Source organism: Sciurus carolinensis, chromosome 6 (assembly GCF_902686445.1).
Source record: "Sciurus carolinensis chromosome 6, mSciCar1.2, whole genome shotgun sequence".
NCBI classification, from domain to species: Eukaryota; Metazoa; Chordata; class Mammalia; order Rodentia; family Sciuridae; genus Sciurus; species Sciurus carolinensis.
Window position 1 is genome coordinate 148,351,715 of NC_062218.1, and position 21,987 is coordinate 148,373,701.

The 21,987-nt window shown below is 43.7% G+C and overlaps 1 long non-coding RNA gene across 1 annotated transcript; it reads right to left on the minus strand.

The window, feature by feature from the left end:
• Positions 1 to 2,729: 2,729 nt before the first annotated feature.
• Positions 2,730 to 20,731, minus strand: LOC124987399 (uncharacterized). The gene is made up of 4 exons (XR_007109185.1): positions 20,527 to 20,731; positions 7,372 to 7,449; positions 6,190 to 6,265; positions 2,730 to 3,569 (listed from the first exon to the last, which is right to left on the minus strand). It is a non-coding gene; the product is annotated as an uncharacterized LOC124987399 (long non-coding RNA).
• Between the last annotated feature and the right edge of the window lie 1,256 nt (positions 20,732 to 21,987).

Genomic DNA, 21,987 nt, shown 5'->3' on the forward strand with positions numbered 1-21,987 from the left:
GGTCCCAGGCACCTCCCGGCATAGGAGCAGGGTGGCCAGAGGCTGCTAATAACCACCACCCCCAGTGTAGCTGTGACTCACTGGACACTGGTGTCCTCTCGCCTTACAGTAAAGACAACCTCACAGAGCAGGTATAATTATTTTCTTTGTTTTTCAGGTAAACTGAGGCACGAGGAGCAATTTATCCAGTCACAACAGCTAATATTTAGCAGCACCTTGGTTCAAACCCAGTTCTGACTCCAAAGTTGGAGCCCCTTGACCCTCCAGTCCCACTTCCCAACACTTCCATGAAACCTACCCCTTTCTCTGCTTCTTGGATACACAATGGTTTTACCCTAAATTTTCTCAGGTAAGCACCGGTTTTTCCCATATGCAGCTCCCTTTCTGAGGAGCCTAAGCTTTGTCATGAATTAATCCCATGATCCTGGTAAAAGATCTTTCAATCCTTTGGACCTCAGTTTTCTCACCAACAAAATGGGTATGCCCTACCTACGTAAGAATCAGCGTGGAGATTCAATCAGCTTGGATGGGACCTCAGGAACCTGGGATGGGTGTGAACCAAAGATCTCATCATGACTGTGCTGAAGGGTCTTACACAGTCCAGTGGCTCAAGTCCTGGCTTGGGGGCAGGGAGCACCCAGGAGGTCCCCACAAATAGACTCAAGCAACAGGTGTCTGCACCCAGGGGGCAGCCTGATACCTGCCAACTCTGCTGGCAAAGCTCAGTCCTGGCTCTTTCCACAGAGAGAGGTCACATTCCACATCCCAGAAGCCTAGCACAAGGAAACAACCCTGCCCAAATACAAGAAGTAGTGAACATTACCCCCTTAACAGGGAGTACATTTGTTTTTAAAATACTTATGAGCCTCCAAGTTCTCCTGTTTGCTGCTGAGGAGAGAAGAGGAGGGAGGAGCCCGAGAGATGGGTGGAGAATCTCCTTGCTCCCAGCTGTTAAGCAGAAGCACGGTCAACCCAGGGCTGAGGCCAGTGGTTTTCTGGTGCTCTGTCTAGAATTCAGATTAAGGCTACTTCAAAGAGCTGGAAGCAACGGCTTATGTCACACAGCTGTACTCATGTTCTAGGGCTGCCATGACAAAGGACCACCAACATGTGTCTAGAACAACAGGAATGTATTGTCTCGCAGTTCTGGAGGCTATGTGTCCAAGACCAAGGTGGTGACTGGGGCCACGCTGCCCTCGAAGACTGTGGTGGAGAGATGCTTCCTCGCTCCCTCCAGCTTCCGGCAGTCCCAGATGGTCCTTGGCTGGTGGCAGCCTCACTCCAGTTTACCTCCTGTCTTCCCTCTGCACATGTCTGTCTCTGCATCTACATTTCCCTGTGCATAAGACCACCAGCCATTTGAATGAGGGTCCACACTAATGACCTCATTTTAACTTGATTATCTCTGTCAAGGTCCTATTTCCAAGTCACACTCAGGGGTACTAAGGGTTTAGGACTTCAACATATCTGTGGGGCAGGGCCCACTCAAATTATAATACTTACATCCTCATACTGTGTAGTGGGAAAAAAATGAGGACTCAATAGATTCGAGTTTGAATCCCAATAACCAGTCACTTGGTTTTGGATTTGACAAGAGATTTTGACCATATTGCCTCATCTTGCTTACTTGGGAAAAAGATGAAGTGAGATCATAGAAATCACCAAATGGATCGCTTGATGTGGCCTCTGAGGTCATCCCATGTTTCCTAAAGTGTGCCCACAGGAACGTGAATCCTACAAAGTCACCTTGGGGCGAAAGGGAGGGCTGGTTCTGCGAGTCCCCCTCAGAGAGGCTCAGAGCACATCCACTGGGCGAAGACCCCGAGAGGCCCTGCAGTGAAGACTACCCCGTGCCTCCAGACTCATTTTACCCTGGAGCCCTGTTATTTGAGGGACCCTAGGTAGTGCTCTCCTGATCAGCAAGTCACACTTGGCAGATGTTCAGACTTATCCCTTTAGCACACGTCGGAAAACCTGCACTTAGATCACCTCATGCGCGAACTATCTGCTCCCCAATCCTCACATCAGGCTCATCTCCTTGGGGAATTCACACTGCAGCAGATCTTTGTTCCCCACGATGAAAACAGCTTTACTGCTATCTGTAAATATTTAAAAATTATCTCTAATACAATGTACTTGCTGGCAAATATTCAAACAACACAGAAAAGAATGAGAAATGTAAGTAAAAGTCACCTTAAATTTTCTCATGCTAATATAATCGTCTAATGTAAGAGCACTATTTTTTTTTTAAGAATTTAACCTTTATTTTATTTTTTGTGTATATTTTTTTAATGTGGTGCTGAGGATCAAACCCTGGGCCTCACCCATGCCAGGCAAGTGTTCTACCACTGAGCTACAACCCCAGCCCAAGAGTACTTTTTTTATTACTTGATTACACCTTCTACTTTGTGTGTGTGTGTGTGTGTGTGTGTGTGTGTGTGTGTGATTTGAACATAGAGCAAGAGGAATAAATCATTGAATTCTAATTTTTTAAAAATTTGATAGCTTCAAACAGAGTATCAAAGGATACAGATGAATTTTTTATTCCCTGGACAGTGAGTGTCCATTGATTCTCAATTTCCTTCTTAGGTACACACTTTTTCTATTTCTGACACATAAGTATTTTTGGTGAGAGTATAGTCTACTTGATTTGGGGATCTTTGTGTGTTTCAAGTGTCTGCACATTTCTTCTCTGAATCAGTTGGTCTTAATTGTGAAGTTTAAGGATCTTAGCCTGTGTTGTGCTGCTATAACTGAGTATCTGATACTGAGTAACTTATAAAGAACAGAGATTTCTTTTCCCAGAGTTCTTGAGGCTCAGAAGGTCCAGGTCAAGGGACCCATCTGGTGAGGGCTTTCTCACTGAAGTCCTCCATGGCAGAAAGTCACCTGCCCCTTTTGATTACACAAGGAGGTGATGAGGTCTAGGAACTAGGATAGGAGATAGACCCAGGGTCAGAGTTCAGAAGCACATCCTAATGTGAGTTGTTGCTCAAATATTAGGCAATATTTCTTCTCCTTGTGCCCCACTCCTCCTTATCCTGCTAAGGAGAAAATATCTATGAAAGAGCCTGAAAGCTGGTAATGCGAAGGGCTACTATTTATTGGGTGCATAGTAAGTACACACAATATTCTATTGGATGCTACTGTTTCCAGGAAATGAAATTAATCCTCTTATCTACCCCAGGAGGCAGGAGATGTCATGAGGTTTTGAGAGTTTAAGTGACTCCCCTCAGGCCTCACAGCTGGTAGCAACAGCAAAGCCAGAATCCGAGCCCAGATCTGCCTGACCTTCCGTACCACCACAACTCCAGGACACCCGACACCGGGTGTTGTGAACATCAACGCTGTTTTCTGGTTTCTCCGCTTCTGTTAATGCTTTTGTTATGTTTGAAATACTGCCAGCCTTGTGTGTTCCACCTCTCCAAGAGACTCCAATCAAACCTCAGCCTCCCTTGTAGCTTCCATGAAGGTGTGTGTCCAGGGCCCTGGCTGCAAGACCACTCCAAGGAGACTTGATTCCAAAGACAGCAACTGAAATCAGGAGACTTTCCAAGGGTTGCATCTTCCTGGCAAGGAGAATGGCAACAGATCTGACTTTAGGTGACGGTGTTGGCAAAGTTGAGATCTCGGCACAGCAGGGTGACAATCCCCTCCATTGGTCTTTTCCTTGTAGTGATGTTTTCATTACTCCTGGAAGCCTGGCTTCTGACCCAGGTCTCCATTTCTCCTAACAATGCTGAGAACTTCCAGTATCTATTTTTTTTTTTTTTTTTTTTTTTTTTGGCACCAGGGATTGAACCCAGGGTCTTTAACCACTGATCCACATCCCCAGCCCTCTTCATTTTTTATTTTGAGACTGGGTCTCATTAAGTTGCTTTGGGCCTTGTTAAGTTGCTAAGACTGTCCCCCAACTTTCAATCCTCCTGCCTCAGCCTCCCCAGTTGCTGATCTTACAGGTGCGCACCACCATGCCCAGCTCCAGTATCTTTTTGGTAAACTCCTCTTCTGCCCAATCAACTGGAGTCAGCCTCTGCTGCTTGCACACAGGAACCCTGACTGCTATTGTGTGCAGTAGAGAGAAACCTCTCATTGCACAAGCCTAGTGCTCGTGTGTTTATGTATCACAAAGTAATAAACAGGCCATTTCTTATCAATTTCATCAACATACACAGGTTCAGTGTGATCCCTAAGTGAACTTTTGACCCAAGTTGTACAAATCAGTTTAACTTATTCCAATTGTATTACCCCTCAATGGCCAAATATCCAGTTCACATTATATTTTGTCCAGGTGTCAGAAGGCAAAAGGAAACTCGATATTCTTATATGAGTCTTCTCAAAGAAATTGAATTGAAAAATCATCCTTATCCTTTAGTCCAATGGTTCTTCGTATCGGAGTCTCAGAACACCCTTACGCCCTCCCACATTCTGAGGACTTGACCCGCTGTTGTCTGAGTGGGTTCCATCTGTCCGTAATGAGAGGGTTGGCATTGTGTGACATTTCTGCAAATTCTTGCCTATCTGACTCTACAGAGGACAGCGGATGCTCATGTGTCCTTCTGCATTCAGTCTGTTGTGCATCACATCCCATGAAGCCTCCACGACACTCTGCTATTCACTGGCAGAGAACGACGATAAAGGGCAAATATCATTTTAACATTACATAGAAATAGTTTTGACCTCACAAACCTGCCGAAAAGATCTCCCCAGTCTGCACATTGAGAACATATTAAAGTTCAAAATTCAGGATGCAAGTGACTCACATGATAAGTCACCTTTACATCTCTATGGTCAGCCCAATAATGTGGCTCTGTCCTTCAGAATTCTTTCCACTGGATCCCAGTCTCTTTACACTGAAGCATAACTGATTTTAAAAAGTTGTGTTCCAGAATTCAGAGAGCCTAGATCTGCCCCTACTGAGCTATGTGACCTTAGACCTTGAACAGTCCATTGTCCCCTCCGGATTCCAATCCTGCACGTGGCAAACATATGCGCTTATCTCACACAACTATTTAAAGATCAGATTGGATGGGAGACATGAAAATGCCTATCGCACATATATTATTATTCCATTCTCTCAAATGACTGTATTGTTCAGGATACTTTGGGTTGCTAGCAACTGAAAATCTAGCTCAAGCAGGATTAAAATTATTGGCTCATTTAACTGAAAGGTCCAGGGGTGGTTCAGACCTGTGATCCAGAGGTTCCTGATAGATTCTGGAGGTTCATGTTTTCTGCCATATTCTCAACTCTACAGCTTCATTCTCGGCTGTCCCTGCCACTGACAATAGTGGTCACAAATCTTCCTAGGTAAGAGACAGCATCAATTCCAGATTCTTTTTTTTTTTTTTTTTTTTTTTTTTTGGTACCAGAAATTGAACCAGGAGCTCTTAACCACTGAGCCACATTCCCAGCCCTTTTTATTTTTTTATTTTAAGACAGTGTCTCACTAAGTTGCTTAGGGCCTCTGTTACCGAGGCTGGCTTTGAACTTGCAGTCCTCCTGCCTCAGGTCTCCTGAACCACTGGGGTTGCAGGTGTGAGTCATTGTGCCTGGCCCAGAATCTTGAATGAAAGAGAAACTATTAGCCAATATCTCTTTGATCCAAACTGGGCTATGTGTACATCCCTGAACCTACCACTAAGGTCTGGGCAACAAGATAGGCTGATTGGTGAAGCTGATCAACGATCGCCCTGGAACTAGGGGTAGAATGACACCCGAAGCACCTGGCTTAGAAACCATGAGTTCTGCAGCAAAGCCAGGAGGTAGGAATAGATTTTTGGAAGGCAACCAATCAGCATGACAGACTGCATTTCTTTACCAAGAAAGATGTACACAGGGTATTACGGTAAAGAATGAGACTAAAGAAGAGAGTGCCTCCTAAGACCCCCAGCTGACAACACTACAGGTTTACACAGGTAGGTCTCCGTGTGTGTCTGTGCAGTGGTGCTGACTGAGGGGTGGCATTATGGGTGACTGTGCACTTTGTTCATTCATTCATTCCTTTTTTGCTTCTCGGCCTTTTATATAATCAAAGTGCATGTGGTGCTTCCTGTGAAATTTCAGAACAGGATCAAGTCTAAGGTAGGACATGAAACGTGGCCAGTAACCATCACCTTTCCAGTTGCTAGCCCTCTAGTTCTCCATGCTAGGACCTAAGGCTGACCTCCCCACGACCCTTCATGTCACCTGAGGTCTCCTAGGCAAAGGGTGGAACCAGCCTCCAGAAACTGCTCCCATCTGTACACATTTTGCTTTGACACCCCTAAAAAAAAAAAAAATCACAAAATCAGGATCTCTTGCTCAGAATAGAAAACAGTCTATTTTCATTCATATGCAATTCTAATTTTCCCTGGTTCTCTTCCCCCGCCCCCTCAAGCCCTCCATCAGCTCCCATGACCTCATCATGATATTTAGAATAATAGTCTTTTCCCACAGGTCATCAGCTTCTAAAATAAATGTATTTCCATCAACGGAAGCTGCAGAGTCACCAAAATTATTATACCTCGGTTCAGAGTCACAAGCTCATTAAAGACTGATTATTGTGCTTCCCAAAAAGAATGGCAGTGGAAGAAGTGAAATGATTCTTTCTCATTTAACTAAAAAAGATGATTCTTTCTCATTTAACTAGGCAGATTAACGTAAAAGTTGGCCTTTGGAGGTGGTAGCTGAGACAGCCAAGAGGTAAGAAAACGAAAGAACCAAAACAGCAACAAAAACCCACTGAAGTTGATCAACCTTTCATCAGCCTCTGGATTTCAACAGCAGTGAGGCATTTTGATCAAAAGCATAAACACTTAAGAATGAACATCAGGAATTCTAGGTCCCACGCTGCACCCACTCCAGACAAGAACTGGCCTACCTATTGGCCTTTAAAATTGGTTAATGTCATGACAGCAAGTAACTGACATCTCCCCACTGCCCTCTCCTTCCCCCTCCCAGAAACCATCACCTGTCCTTCCCAGATCCTTTTCCACTGAGCCCAGATGTGGCCAGAGAGCCAACACTATCCTGCAAGCAGCCACACTCCATTTATCAAGATAAGCACATGAGGTTGTCTGTTATTCTAGGATCAATATTTCTAAAATGCCCATAAAAGTCTGATGTTCTGATTTCTCTTGGCTGACCCAGGCTTTCTTCATTTGCTAAATACTCATAGTTGGCATTTAAAGATCAATCATAGCACTATTAACATCATTCATAAAAACAACTGTTATCGAATGCTTTTTATCGAGAGGAGATTGAAACAAGGGCAGGTTGTCTGACTTTCAATGCTGGAAGGACTTTCCTGTGGAAAAAACAGTCAGTATAATCTGAGTGACCCCAAGGGACAGATCTGGGGTCACTGACACAAGCTTCAGGAAGACTCACCATGATGCTTACAAGGCAATTGGTGGATCCACAGGAGAGCGTTTCTTTGTCCTGGGGTATTTCTTGGTCCAGATCCATCTACAAGAGCCAGACAAGTCATGTGGCTATGTGAGGCAGACTCAGTGTAAGAAATGCCAAGCAGGCTGAGACCCGTGGTGACTGGAGAGTGCACAGCCAGTGTGAAGGGGGACCATGACACAGCTCCAAACCACGCAGACCTGCAGTTATCTCCTCCCTTCCCTCCCAGTCTTCCAATTCCCTACCTCCTTCCACGCAAGTCTGCCTTCTGTTGCTTTCCTGATAAGCAACTAGTGGTGTCCATCTTCATGGAAGTATGTGTGAATAATGAGAAGCTGGTATATATGGCAGAATCAAGGTGTCATGGGAATGCAGAGCAAAGGGAGATGAATTTGGTAGGGCGGGATTGATGGAGACTTTCTGAAGAATATGGCATTGGTCCTGGACTCTGACTGAAGGTTGAAGTTTAATGTGCAGAGTTAAAAAGGATGGGCTCTCCACACAGGAAAATAACATGAGCAACCACCCTGGGATAGGAAAATGTGGGAGCAGAAGGAATACGAAGAAGGAAGACATAAAGCTGGAAGCACAGGTCCCAGAAGACCACAAAGGTGCTCAGATGCTTTGCAAAGGAATGTGGGCTTTATGGTGCGGATTAGGGGAACTCACACTGTTCCCCACTCTTCAGCTTCCCCAGAATAACCACTTGGCCTCTTGCCCCACTCCTGACTCATACCTCTTCTGGGAAGGGGATGGGAAACAGGTACAACTTATTTGATTCCTGAGTCTAAGAGGAGGAAATGGGCAGAGGCGGCTCAGCTCCTGGGGACCTGGTGCTGGCAGAGCACATGTGTTCTGGACCACTTCCGGCCACACCATCAAAAGCAAAGGCTCTCCCCACCAAAGTGCACACTGTGGGCTCACTGCCTACAACCTGGTAAGTCTGCCTAATTCAGGAGTGGGAAGCATTGAGGAGCCTGCTTGCCCTGTACACCTAAAAGCTGCCTTCTCCAAATGGTCAGATCAGGAATAAAGATGGATTTTTGTTGCCTGCTTGCCTGACTCCTGAGTCAGAACCCAGACTTGCAGTGGAGGAGAAGGTCATGGTTGACTCCCCAAAATGACAACAACAAACCCTCCCCAAATCTTCTGAATCTTGGATGTTGAAGCCTAAGCATATCCCTTTTGAAAAAGTTTCTAAAATATTTCAGACACACAACTGTATTAAGAACTCTTGACATGCCAGGTACGGTGCCACATGCCTATAATCCCAGTGACTTGGGAGGCTAAGACAGGAGGATAGTAAGTTCAAGGCCAGCCTCAGCAACTTAGTGAATCTCTGAGCAACTTAGTAAACCTCGTCTTAAAATAAAAACTAAAAAGAGTTGGAGATGAAGCTCAGTGGTAAAGTGCTGTGTGTTCAATACCCTGTACCAAACACAAATAAACAACAACAAAAAACTCTTGGCCTAAAATGTACTGGGGAACTATTGAAGGTTTCTGGGTAGGAAAGGTATTGCAGAGACTGATAGTTGCTTATGCAACTACCCAAACTCCCCATCACTCTTATTAGCAAAGCCTTTAATATTAGTTAGAGCAATAATGTGTCCTCCCAAAAGAACTACATTTCCCAGGTGTCCTTGCAGATAGATATGATCATGTGACTAAGTCCTGGCCAATGAGAGGAAAGCAAAAGTGTAGTGGTAACTTCTGGGGAATTTTTGTGAAAGACAGTTGGCATGGGCTTTTCCATCATGTTTCACCTCTTTACCAAACTCCTGCCTAGAATGTAGAGTGAGGTGATTGATGGCAGAGCTCCAGCTATCATCTTGGACCTTGAGTGTAATGGCTGTATCCTTAGCTCTACAGAGCTATGAACTGGAAGGAATCCGATTCCCTGACTGTCAATGAACCATTCCACACCAGAGGGGTAAATTTCCATCTTGTTCAGGCCTCTGCTATCTAGTTTGCGGTCACTTGCTGCTGAGCCAAATCCTACCTGGTTCAGGAGTAGGAACCAACATGTGTTATAACACACCTCTTCCTGTGTTGGGCATATTCAATCAACAAATGAGGAACCACAGTGCCAAGTATTAGAGACAAAATAAAGGACAAATCAAATGAGGTTCTGCCTTCACACTGCTTATAATCTATTGGAAGATATAGTCATTATTAAGTAAATAAACAATAAAATAATGACAAACTGTAACAAGATCAATAAAAGAAACAAATATGGAGCAGAGATAAGTAATAAAGAAGGCAAACAGAAGACCTATAGTAGATACAGGAGTAGAGAAACCTCTCAGAGGACTTGGCATTTAAACATAGGTCTGAAGAAGGAAAAGACTCAGTTAAACAAAATGAGAGTACAGTTTTGCAGACAGAGGGAATGGGATATGTAAAGGTCCTGGGTCAGGAAAGAGTCTATTCTGAAAAATAAACTGAAAGTTGCCCAGCATACTTGGGATGTCAATGGAGCAAAAATGATGATTCTCCCTGGCATTAGCCCTCTGACAAAAACAAATCCATTTGAACATGTACCCTGGAAACCGTTGTTTTAAACATTTATCTCTTAAATAAAATAGCTTTCTGAGGATAATGAGTACCTCTGTGAAGCTGAACGGCAATATGTTCGTGGCAACAAGAAAGGGGCAAACAAGTTTTGAGAGTAGAGATAGTTTTCCTGTTGGGAAATAAACTTCAAGGAGAGAAGAATATGTCCTCAGTTCATTGCTGAGTCCACAAAACTCTGCCTTTCTTAACCAAACACACCACACCCTGAGAACCTCCAGATATCAAATATTAGCATTTTTCAGGAATTTCTGCTGGATGGGCAGTACTCAGTGGTAGCTTGTCAGGAAGGTAAAAATCAAGGGAGAATAGGGCAAAGGAGTAGTGCTAAGGAGAAGGAAGACTAATCAAAGAATTAGAATTTCCTGACAGTTTCTCCAAATCCAGTAGTTAATGTGACCTAGAGCAGAGAATTAAGAACATGTTCCTTTAAAAATCAAGTTAATGGTCTGAAAGCATTGATTGACAACCCATCAAGTTTAAGAGCTTGGGGATCCTGACTTCAAATGTAGATATTGGTCAATAAACTGGGGATAGGACCCAGGAATCTGCCTTTTACCAAGCACCACACATTCCTTCTGTCACGATAAGATCTGCCACTTTGAATTGGGTGAGTGTGGGTGAGGACAAGGGTCAGAAGGTCAGAGGTTCTGAGACTCATCAGGAAGCCGGCACAACCCTGAGCTGCACTCACATTGAGCTCCTAGAAAACACTGTCAAATGTTTACCCCACTCCCACTCAGCTATTCCAGTTTCTTGGAAAAATCAGCTCCCAGTGGCCAGGAAGGAAGACACAGGCAAGGATCACTAGTGTCACTTTGACTCTCAGGACACAAATCTCAAATTCCCACTGATCATTGAAGTAGAGACAGTACCTCTGTCTATGCATGTGGACCCCCTTGCTTCTTTCCTGCTAGGGATTTTACTGATGCAGTTTTCCCAGTTCTGTCCCTCAAGGACATTCTTTTCTTCTGAACAGGATCCTTCCTTACACCTACAGACTGGGTGTAATACCTCCCACCACCTTAGCACTCACATTCCCTTCCAATCACTTCCCTCATCTCTCTCCCCTACCACAAACCTTCTTGACAAAACCCTAACTGCCACCTTCAATCCCTCACCAGCCATTGTCTTGTCATCCTCTTTTCCATCCAATCCTTCACTCTACAGAAACACCTCCTTCTAGGGTCCTTAACAGTTCCAGGTCCCACACCCAGTGGTGGACAATGTTTAGCCTCCATAATTCTTACTTGCCCTATAAGCAGCACCTGATACAGTTGGGTACCTCCTTCTTCTTGAAATGCTTTCATAGGCATCTTGGACCTCACCTTTTCTGGATTCTTCTATCAACTCTTTGGACCTCCATCTCAAATTTCTCCTTGATCTCCTGATGTTAGAGGGTCCCTGGGCTCTTCTCTTCTCCCAGGGTCCTCTTCTCACTAACTTTTTTTTTTTTTTTTTTTTTTTTTTTATTTATTTTTTTACGTTTACATAGGGTAATGATGTTTATTATATTTTCCCCTCCCCCCCAACCCTCCCACCCCTCCCACCCCTCCCACCCCTCTTTTCCCTCTACATAGTCCTTCTTTCCTTCATTCTTACTGCTCTCCTTAGCCTAACTCTAAACCTAACCCTAAACCTAATGCTAGCCCGTCCCACCCCCCATTATATGTCCTCATCCGCTTATCAGCGAGATCATTCGTCCTTTAGTTTTTTGAGATTGGCTTATCTCACTTAGCATGATATTCTCCAATTTCGACCATTTGCCTACAAATGCCATAATTTTATCATTCTTCATTGCGGAGTAATATTCCATTGTATAAATATGCCACAGTTTCTTTATCCATTCATCAACCGAAGGACATCTAGGTTGGTTCCACAATCTGGCTATGGTGAATTGAGCAGCAATGAACATTGATGTGGCTGTATCTCTGTAGTATGCTGCTTTTAAGTCCTTTGGGTATAGGCCAAGGAGTGGGATAGCTGGGTCAAATGGTGTTTCCATTCCAAGCTTTCTGAGGAATCTCCACACTGCTTTCCAGAGTGGTTGCGCTAATTTGCAACCCCACCAGCAATGTATGAGTGTTCCTTTTTCACCACATCCTCGCCAACACCTATTGTTGCTTGTATTCTTGATAATCGCCATTCTAATTGGGGTGAGATGAAATCTTAGGGTAGTTTTGATTTGCATTTCCCTTATTACTAGGGATGTTGAACATTTTTTCATATATCTGGTGATTACTTGTACATCTTCTTCTGTGAAGTGTCTGTTCATTTCCTTAGCCCATTTGTTGATTGGATTATTTGTATTCTTCGTGTAGAGTTTTTTGAGTTCTTTATAGATTCTGGAAATTAGCGCTCTATCTGAGGTATGGTTGGCAAAGATATTCTCCCACTCTGTAGGCTCTCTCTTCACATTTCTGATAGTTTCCTTTGCTGACAGAAAGCTTTTTAGTTTGAATCTATCCCAGTTGTTTATTCTTGCTTTTATTTCTTGTGCTATGGGAGTCCTGTTAAGGAAATCTGATCCTGAGCCAACAAGTTGAAGATTTGGACCTACTTTTTCTTCTATAAGATGCAGGGTCTCTGGTCTGATTCCGAGGTCCTTGATCCATTTTGAGTTGAGTTTTGTGTAGGGTGAGAGATAGGGGTTTAGTTTCATTCTATTGCATATAGTTTTCCAGTTTTCCCAGCACCATTTGTTGAAGAGGCTATCTTTTCTCCATTGCATATTGTTGGAACCTTTGTCTAGTATGAGAAAATTGTATTTATTTGGGTTTGTGTCCATGTCCTCTATTCTGTACCATTGATCTACCTGTCTATTTTGGTACCAATACCATGCCGTTTTTGTTACTATTGCTTTGTAGTAGAGTTGAAGATCTGGTATTGCAATACCCCCTGCTTCACTCTTGCTACTGAGGATTGCTTTAGCTATTCTAGGTTTTTTATTCTTCCAGATGAATTTCATAATTGCTTGCTCTATTTCTGCGAGGTACATCATTGGGATTTTAATTGGAATTGCATTGAATCTGTATAGAACTTTAGGTAGTATAGCCATTTTGACGATATTAATTCTGCCTATCCAGGAACATGGGAGATCTTTCCATCTTCTAAGGTTTTCTTGAATTTCTTTCTTTAGTGTTCTGTAGTTCTCATTGTAGAGGTCTTTCACCTCTTTTGTGAGATTGATTCCCAAGTATTTTATTTTCTTCGATGCTATTGTGAATGGGGTAGTTTTCCTAATTTCTCTTTCTGAAGATTCATCACTTATGTATAAAAATGCATTGGATTTATGAGGATTGATCTTGTAACCTGCTACTTTACTGAATTCACTTATGAGTTCTAAAAGTTTTCTGGTGGAATTTCCAGGTTCCTCTAAATATATAATCATGTCATCAGCGAACAGGGATAGTTTGAGTTCTTCTTTTCCTATTCGTATCCCTTTAATTTCTTTGGTTTGTCTGATTGCTCTGGCTAGAGTCTCAAGGACGATGTTGAATAGAAGCGGTGAAAGAGGGCATCCCTGCCTTGTTCCAGTTTTTAGGGGGAACGCTTTCAGTTTTTCACCATTTAGAATGATATTAGCCATGGGCTTAGCGTAGATGGCCTTTATAATGTTTAGGAATGTTCCCATTACCCCAATTTTTTCTAGTGTTTTGAGCATGAAGGGATGCTGTATTTTATCAAATGCTTTTTCTGCATCTATTGAAATAATCATGTGATTCTTAACTTTAAGTCTGTTGATATGGTGAATGACATTTATTGATTTCCGAATGTTGAACCAACCTTGCATCCCTGGGATAAAACCCACTTGATCGTGGTGCACTATCTTTTTAATATATATTTGTATGCGATTTGCTAAAATTTTGTTGAGAATTTTTGCATCGATGTTCATTAAGGATATTGGTCTGAAATTTTCTTTCCTTGATGTGTCTCTGTCTGGTTTAGGTATCAGGGTGATATTGGCTTCATAGAACGAGTTTGGTAGGGTTCCCTCCTCTTCTATTTCATGGAATAGTTTGAGGAGTATTGGAATGAGCTCTTCTTTAAAGGTTTTGTAGAACTCGGCTGAGAACCCATCTGGTCCTGGACTTTTCTTTGTTGGTAGGCTTTTGATGACCTCTTCTATTTCATTGCTTGAAATTGGTTTATTTAAGTTGTGTATGTCCTCCTCGTTCAGTTTAGGTAGTTCATATGTCTCTAGAAATTTGTTGATGTCTTCAAGGTTTTCTGTTTTGTTGGAGTATAGATTTTCGAAATAGCTTCTAATTATGTTTTGTATTTCACTCGTGTCTGTTGTGATGTTTCCTTGTTCATTCCGAATTTTAGTAATTTGAGTTTTCTCCCTCTTTCTCTTTGTTAGTGTGGCTAAGGGTTTATCAATTTTATTTATTTTTTCAAAGAACCAACTATTTATTTTATTAATTTTTCCGATTGTTTCTTTTGTTTCGATTTCGTTGATTTCGGCTCTGATTTTAACTATTTCCTGTCTTCTACTACTTTTGGTATTGGTCTGCTCTTCTTTTTCTAGTGCTTTGAGCTGTAGTGTTAACTCGTTTATTTGTTGATTTCTACTTCTTTTTTTGAATGCACCCCATGAAATAAATCTTCCTCTAAGTACTGCTTTCATAGTGTCCCAGAGATTTTGATATGATGTGTCTTTGTTCTCGTTTACTTCTAAGAATTTTTTTATTTCCCTCCTGATGTCTTCTGTTATCCATTCATCATATAATAGTGTATTATTTAGTCTCCAGGTATTGGAGAAGTTTCTGTTTTTTATCCTGTCATTTATTTCTAATTTCAATCCATTATGATCTGATAGAGTACAAGGTAGTATCTCTATCTTCTTGTATTTACTAACAGTAGCTTTGTGGCATAAAATATGGTCTATTTTAGAGAAGGATCCATGTGCTGCTGAGAAGAAAGTGTATTCATTCTGTGTTGGATGGTATATTCTATATATGTCCGTTAAGTCTAAATTGCTGATTGTGTTGTTGAGATCTATAGTTTCTTTATTCAATTTTTGTTTGGACGATCTATCCAGTGGTGAGAGAGGTGTGTTAAAATCGCCTAGTATTATTGTGTTGTGGTCTATTTGGTTTCTGGAATTGAGAAGGATTTGTTTGACGTACGTGGATGAGCCAATGTTCGGGGCATAGATATTTATGATTGTTATGTCTTGCTGATTTATGCTTCCCTTAAGCAGCATGTAATGTCCTTCTTTATCCCTTCTGACTAGTTTTGGTTTGAAGTCCACATTATCTGAGATGAGGATGGATACTCCAGTTTTTTTGCTGTGTCCGTGTGCATGGTATGTTTTTCCCCATCCTTTCACCTTTAGTCTATGGGTGTCTCTTTCTATGAGATGAGTCTCTTGCAGGCAGCATATTGTTGGATTTTTCTTTTTAATCCAATCTGCCAGTCTGTGTCTTTTGATTGATGAATTCAGGCCATTAACATTCAGGGTTATTATTGTGATATGATTTGTATTCCCAGTCAATTGACTCATATTTGTTTTTGACATGATTTGGTTTCTCCTTTATTTGGCTATTCCTTTAGGCTAGCGCCTCCTGTTGCTGATTTGCATCGTTGTTTTTCATCTCTTCCTCATGGAATATTTTGCTGAGAATGTTCTGTAATGCTGGCTTTCTTTTTGTAAATTCCTTTAGCTTTTGTTTATCATGGAAGGATCTTATTTCATCGTCAAATTTGAAGGTAAGTTTTGCTGGGTATAAGATTCTTGGTTGGCATCCATTTTCTTTCAGGGCTTGGTATATGTTGTTCCAGGCCCTTCTAGCTTTTAGGGTCTGGATTGAAAAATCTGCTGATATTCTTATTGGTTTCCCTCTGAATGTAATTTGATTCTTTTCTCTCGCGGCCTTTAAAATTCTGTCTTTATTTTGTATGTTAGGTATTTTCATAATAATGTGCCTTGGTGTGGGTCTGTTGTAATTTTGTATGTTTGGAGTTCTATAAGCCTCTTGTACTTGGTTTTCCATTTCGTTCTTCAGATTTGGGAAATTTTCTGTTATTATTTCATTGAATAGATTGTTCATTCCTTTGGTTTGTTTCTCTAAGCCTTCCTCAATCCCAATAATTCTCAAATTTGGCCTTTTCATGATATCCCATAGTTCTTGGAGATTCTGTTCATGATTTCTTACCATCTTCTCTGTTTGTTCCACTTTGTTTTCAAGGTTAAATATTTTGTCTTCAATGTCTGAGGTTCTGTCTTCCAGGTGTTCTATCCTATTGGTTATGCTTTCTATGGAGTTTTTAACTTGGTTTATTGTTTCCTTCATTTCAAGGATTTCAGTTTGGTTTTTTTTCAGTATCTCTAACTCTTTATTGAAATGATCTCTTGCTTCCCGTATTTGGTCTTTTAACTGTTGATTGGTGCGATCATTTAATGCCTGCATTTGCTCTTTCATCTCCTCCTTCAATGCCTGCATTTGCTCTTTCATCTCCTCATTAGCTTCCCTGATCGTTTTAATTACGTACATTCTGAACTCCCTTTCTGACATTTCTTCTGCTGTGCTGTCATTGGGTTTTATTGATGTAGTATCTAGGTTTGTTTGGGACATTTTCTTCCCTTGTTTCTCATAATGGTCAGTTGTCAGTGGGACCCTGAGATATTGCAGTTTTCCACTATTGGCTTATAGTGTCCCAGTAGATTTCCAGTGTATCACCTCCCAGCCTTCAGTAGCCTGATGTCTTGGAGGAATCTGATAAAGCAGCTCATTCGAAGAATACTGCCCCTAGCCCCCTACTGGTTCCACGTTTTGGAACTGGCTCTGTGCGGAAATGCTCTCACTGTGGGCCTGCACCGTGCAGCTGGCCGTGTGGGAAGAGCCCACTGCCGGAGTGTGGAAGGCTACCTTGGGAAGACTCAAGCTGCCCTGCCCGGCTCTGCTAAGCCACCTCTATCTGGGCCTGCCACCCGGGCTGAGCTTTACCCAGTGGGCAGACTCACCCGTGGCTCCACTTCAGTCCGAGTCTCTCAATGCCTCCCCTTCTTAACTCCTGGGTTCTGGAGCAACCGGGGGTGCAGTCTCCCTCTAGGCCGCCATCTTGGATCGCCCCGTGAAGAGAGCCCGCAGCCGGAGTGGGCAGAGCCGCCTGAAGAGGTCTCCGGCTGCCCTGCCCTTATCCCTGAGGCTGACTGCAGATCGAGGCTCTCCGCTGGTTCTTTGCAGGAGTACACTGCACTGCAGCGGCTCCGGGACTCGGAGCCTGCTCTGTTCAGACAGGCTCTCACTAGCGGGCCAGTTCCGTTCCGAGAACCTGGAGAAGCTGGCTGTGTGGGCGGGGCCCACCGCCGGAGTGCGCAGGACTGCCTGTGGATGACTCTAGCTGCCCTGCCCGGCTCCGATAAGCCACCTCTATCTGGGCCTGCCACCCGGGCCAAGCTTTACCCAGTGGGCAGACTCACCCGTGGCTCCACTTCAGTCCGAGTCTCTCAATGCCTCCCCTTCTTAACTCCTGGGTTCTGGAGCGACTGGGGGTGCAGTCTCCCTCTAGGCCGCCATCTTGGATCGCCCTGTGAAGAGAGCCCGCAGCCGGAGTGGGCAGAGCCGCCTGAAGAGGTCTCCGGCTGCCCTGTCCTTATCCCTGAGGCTGATTGCAGATCGAGGCTCTCCGCTGGTTCTTTGCAGGAGTACACTGCACTGCAGGGGCTCCGGGACTCGGAGCCTGCTCTGTTCAGACAGGCTCTCACTAGCGGGCCAGTTCCGTTCCGAGAACCTGGAGAAGCTGGCTGTGTGGGCGGGGCCCACCGCCGGAGTGCGCAGGACTGCCTGTGGATGACTCTAGCTGCCCTGCCCGGCTCCGATAAGCCACCTCTATCTGGGCCTGCCACCCGGGCCGAGCTTTACCCAGTGGGCAGACTCACCCGTGGCTCCACTTCAGTCCGAGTCTCTCAATGCCTCCCCTTCTTAACTCCTGGGTTGTGGAGCGACCGGGGGTGCAGTCTCCCTCTAGGCCGCCATCTTGGATCGCCCCCTTCTCACTAACTTTTATTGTCACTCCTTTGGTGATCTCATCCAACCCCATGGATTTAAAGGCCGTGCCTGGGCTGAAATATTTATACTATAGACTCCACATGTCCTCAGAACCCTTGGCTTAGATTATCTAACTTTTCATTCAACATTGCCCCTTGAACATCTTTTAGCCATAACGAACTTAACATATACAAAACAGAATTCTTGACTTCCCTGAGTCCTGTTAAAAGAAAATCTGCTCCTTTCCTAGTGTTTTCCATTGCAGCACATGGCACCCAGAATCTTGGGGTAAAACCATCATCTTGACTCATCTCCTTCCCTTTTGCTCCCTATCCAGTCTATATCAGTGATTCCCATCAGCTCTAACATCAAAATAGATCCCAAACCTCACCACTCTTCACACCCACCCGACACCATAGCCCAGGTCTTCATCTCTCCCCGGACAACTCCAGGAGCTTCTTGATGTGCCTCTTGGTTTCTCTCCTCACCTCACTTCCTGTGATCTGTTCACACAGCAGCCAGATGGGTCCTCTCTGTCACTACAACAGACATGTCATTTCCTTGACCAATCCCTCCTCGTTACCCTTGGAATGAGATCAGAAGCCCTCAGCATAAGCGGTGAAGCTCCACCTGAGGCCTCTGGCCCTGCCTCCCTTATTGTCTCCCACTCTTCTTCTTGCTCCCTCCGCTAAGCACTCAACCCTTCCTTCTGTCTCTCCAACAGCCCAGGCTGATTCCCTCCCCCGGCCTTCACCTCCACTGTCCCCTCTACCTACAAGTCCTTCATTGGGCTTTGCCATGTCTCCTGCCCACACTTCATGTTCCAACACAAGTGGTCCCACTACACAGGCCTTTCTTAAAACCTTTCCCTGCATTCTCTCTTCCTTCACTTTGCTTCATTTTTTTCATAACACTTATAACTATCTACAGCAGGCAGAAAATGGCTCCCAAAGATGTCCACACCCCAAACTCTTGATCCTGTGACTACGTTACTGCTATAGTTTGGATGTGCAGGAGCCTGCAAAAGCTCCTGTGCTCATGCAGGAATATTTACAGGTGAAATGACTGGATTGTGAGAGCTGTAACCTAAGCAGTCCATCCTGATTTGAGTGGACTAACTGGGTGGTAGTGGTGGGCAGGTGGGGTGTGGCTAGAGGAAGAGGGTCTCTGGGGGTATGCCTGGGAAGGACTCCTCCCAGAAGACTCCTCTCGGCCCCCTTCTTCTTGAGTGCCAGAAGGTGAGCTGCTTTTCTCTACCACACCCTTCAGCCATGATGTTCCGTCTGGCCTTGGGCCCAGAGCAATGGAGTTGACCCACCATGACTGAACCTCTGATACCATGAACCAAAATAAACTTTCTTTCTTTAAGTTGTTCTTCTCAGGTATTGTGGTCACAATGAGGAAAGACTGGCTGACACAGCTACCTTACCTGGAAAAGGGACTCTGCAGGTGTGATTAAAAGAAGGATCTTGAGACAGGGTCATCATCCTAGACTATTCAGTAGGATCAAAGGGTATTTATAAGAGGAAGGAAGAGGGGTTAAATTCAGAGAAGGGGATGTGGCAGTGAAACAGAGGTCTAGTGATGAGAAAGGAATGAGCTAAGGAAGACAGAAAGCTCCCAGAAGCAGTGAAAAGCAAGGAATCAGGGTCTCCCCTGGAGCTTCCAGAAGGAACATAACTCTGCCAACACCTTGACTGTAACCCACACCAGACTGTTGACTTCCAGAATACAAGATATACATTTATGTTGTTCTGAACAACTAAAGTTGCTGGAATTTGTTACAGAAACAATAGGAAACTAATACAGACACTGAAGTTACATTACATATTCTTTGTCATTGCCTATTAATATCTGTGTTTCCTCAAAGACTGTAAACTCCCCATGAGGGCAGGACCTAACTGGTCCCTTGAAGTATTTCCAACACCTAAAACACTCTCAGATAGCATCTATAAAGTTTATTGATTGAATGCACAACCTCTCTGAGTGGGTTTTTTCAGTGACGAAAGGAGAAGGAAGGAATTGGAGAGCAGAACTAGAAGCCACTAAGGGCTTCCCACAGATCCCACTGTGCGGAACCACTGTTGGTCAAGAAGGCCTGGAATCCTTTAAGGCATTTTGTTTTGTTTTGTTAATCTCTGGGTGTCAGGATGACTCAGTGCTTTTTTGCCCCCTGCTTTTGCCATATCTGAGCTCATTAAATTCCTCTGATGCAATTGCAACTTCCCACAACACAGCTGATTCTACAACACCAGAAGCCCTGACACCAGCACATAGACTTACAGAGGTCACTTCCGGTTAAATGAGTATCAACCAAGAATTGTAAGACACTTTGGCAACACCTAAGGGTGTTAAATTAAATGCTCCCCTTTTCTCCTTTTTACTAACTTTTCCACCCCCAGTAGAGGAGAGGATTCTTCCAGAAGCCTTTAAGAGGAAAGGTTCCCACTCTGTGCTCCGAAGTTTTCTGTCACTTGCAACGTGTTCTTGCTCATGAGGCCCCTGATGGCATTTAGCTCCTCCACTGACACATCTAAGAGATAAATGGGTGAATAAGATTGTAACTCACCACATGGAAAATCACAGGTCCGAACCTCCTGGCACACATTGTAGCTATCAAGGACTCTTGTTTGCAAGTTATTGAAAGCCCTTCTCCAACCTCTTACCACAAACTGGAACGTGTTGGCCCACGTGACTGGTCAGCCCTGCAGGGGTACTAATTTCAGGTCTGATTTCATTTCCTCAGAACCTGGTCCTTCTCCAGACGAACATCCTTCCTGCTTCCAACCCAATGGATAAGTGATCCAGGCTGCTTGCTCTACTTTTCTTTGGCCAGCACTGGGTCACATGCTCATTCCTAACCAATCTCTGCATCCTGAAGGATGAGATGCCAGATCTGAATCTCACAGGCTCATCGCTGAAGCCAAGGGCTGAATCAATGACTTCACTGGAGACACGTGGGTTGCAAATGGAGTTCCAAGCAGGAGTTTTATTATGCAAAACTTAGGCACAATCACCAGGAGAAAGAGAATGGATATTCACTAGCAAAATAAAAGCCCCATGGAATCTTAGGATGGTTTTGATTTGCATTTCTCTTATTACTAGAGATGTTGAACATTTTTCCATATGTTTGTTGATTGCTTGTAGATCTTCTTCTGTGAAGTGTCTATTCATTTCCTTAGCCCATTTGTCGATTGGATTATTTGCATTCTTGGTGTGACACATAATGGGGGGTGGGAGGAGTTAGTGTTAGGGTTAGAGTTAGGGTTAGGGAGGGGGGCAAGAATGGAGGAAGGAAGGACTGTATAGAGGGAAAAGAGGGGTGGGAGGGATGGGGGGAAGGGGAAAAAATAACAGAATGAATCAAACAACATTACCCTATGTAAATTCATGATTACACAAATGGTATGCCTTTACGCCATGTACAAACAGAGAAACAACATGTATCCCATTTGTTTACAATAATTAAAAAAAAAAACAAAACCCATGAACCTCCCAGATACATGGTCATTCAACTTCTGCTAGGTTGAATGACCTAGGGGCAGTGAACTCATTATCAAGTGAAGGCTCTTTACTCCATTTTTGTGCTAAATTATTAGAAAAATCTTTCTAATAATTAGAAATAACCAATAATCTAATAGTTACCTCAGTTCATGTATAACTTCCACAAACTACCCGTGACTCTTCTCAGAACAACACAGAAGGAGAATATCCCAGCACATGACTGCACTTCAGATAATCAAAGACAGTTCTGCAGCTTCTGCAAGCTGAATATCCCAGCTCTCTCGCCTGTTCTACTGTCATCTCACCCTCCTCCTACTCAGCCCTGACTGGTCAATATCCCTATCAAATTAGAGCAGAAACACCTCAGCACCTCAACGGCCACATCCCTGAGTCATATCTCAGGTAAAAAGTGAACTTAAAAATCAGCCCACACTCAAAAACTGAGCCTTCCTAAGTTTCCCCTGAGCAGAGGTACTGCTCTGGGGAACAGCATGGTCTCCTCTTGAGAAATCCAACACCTACAGGT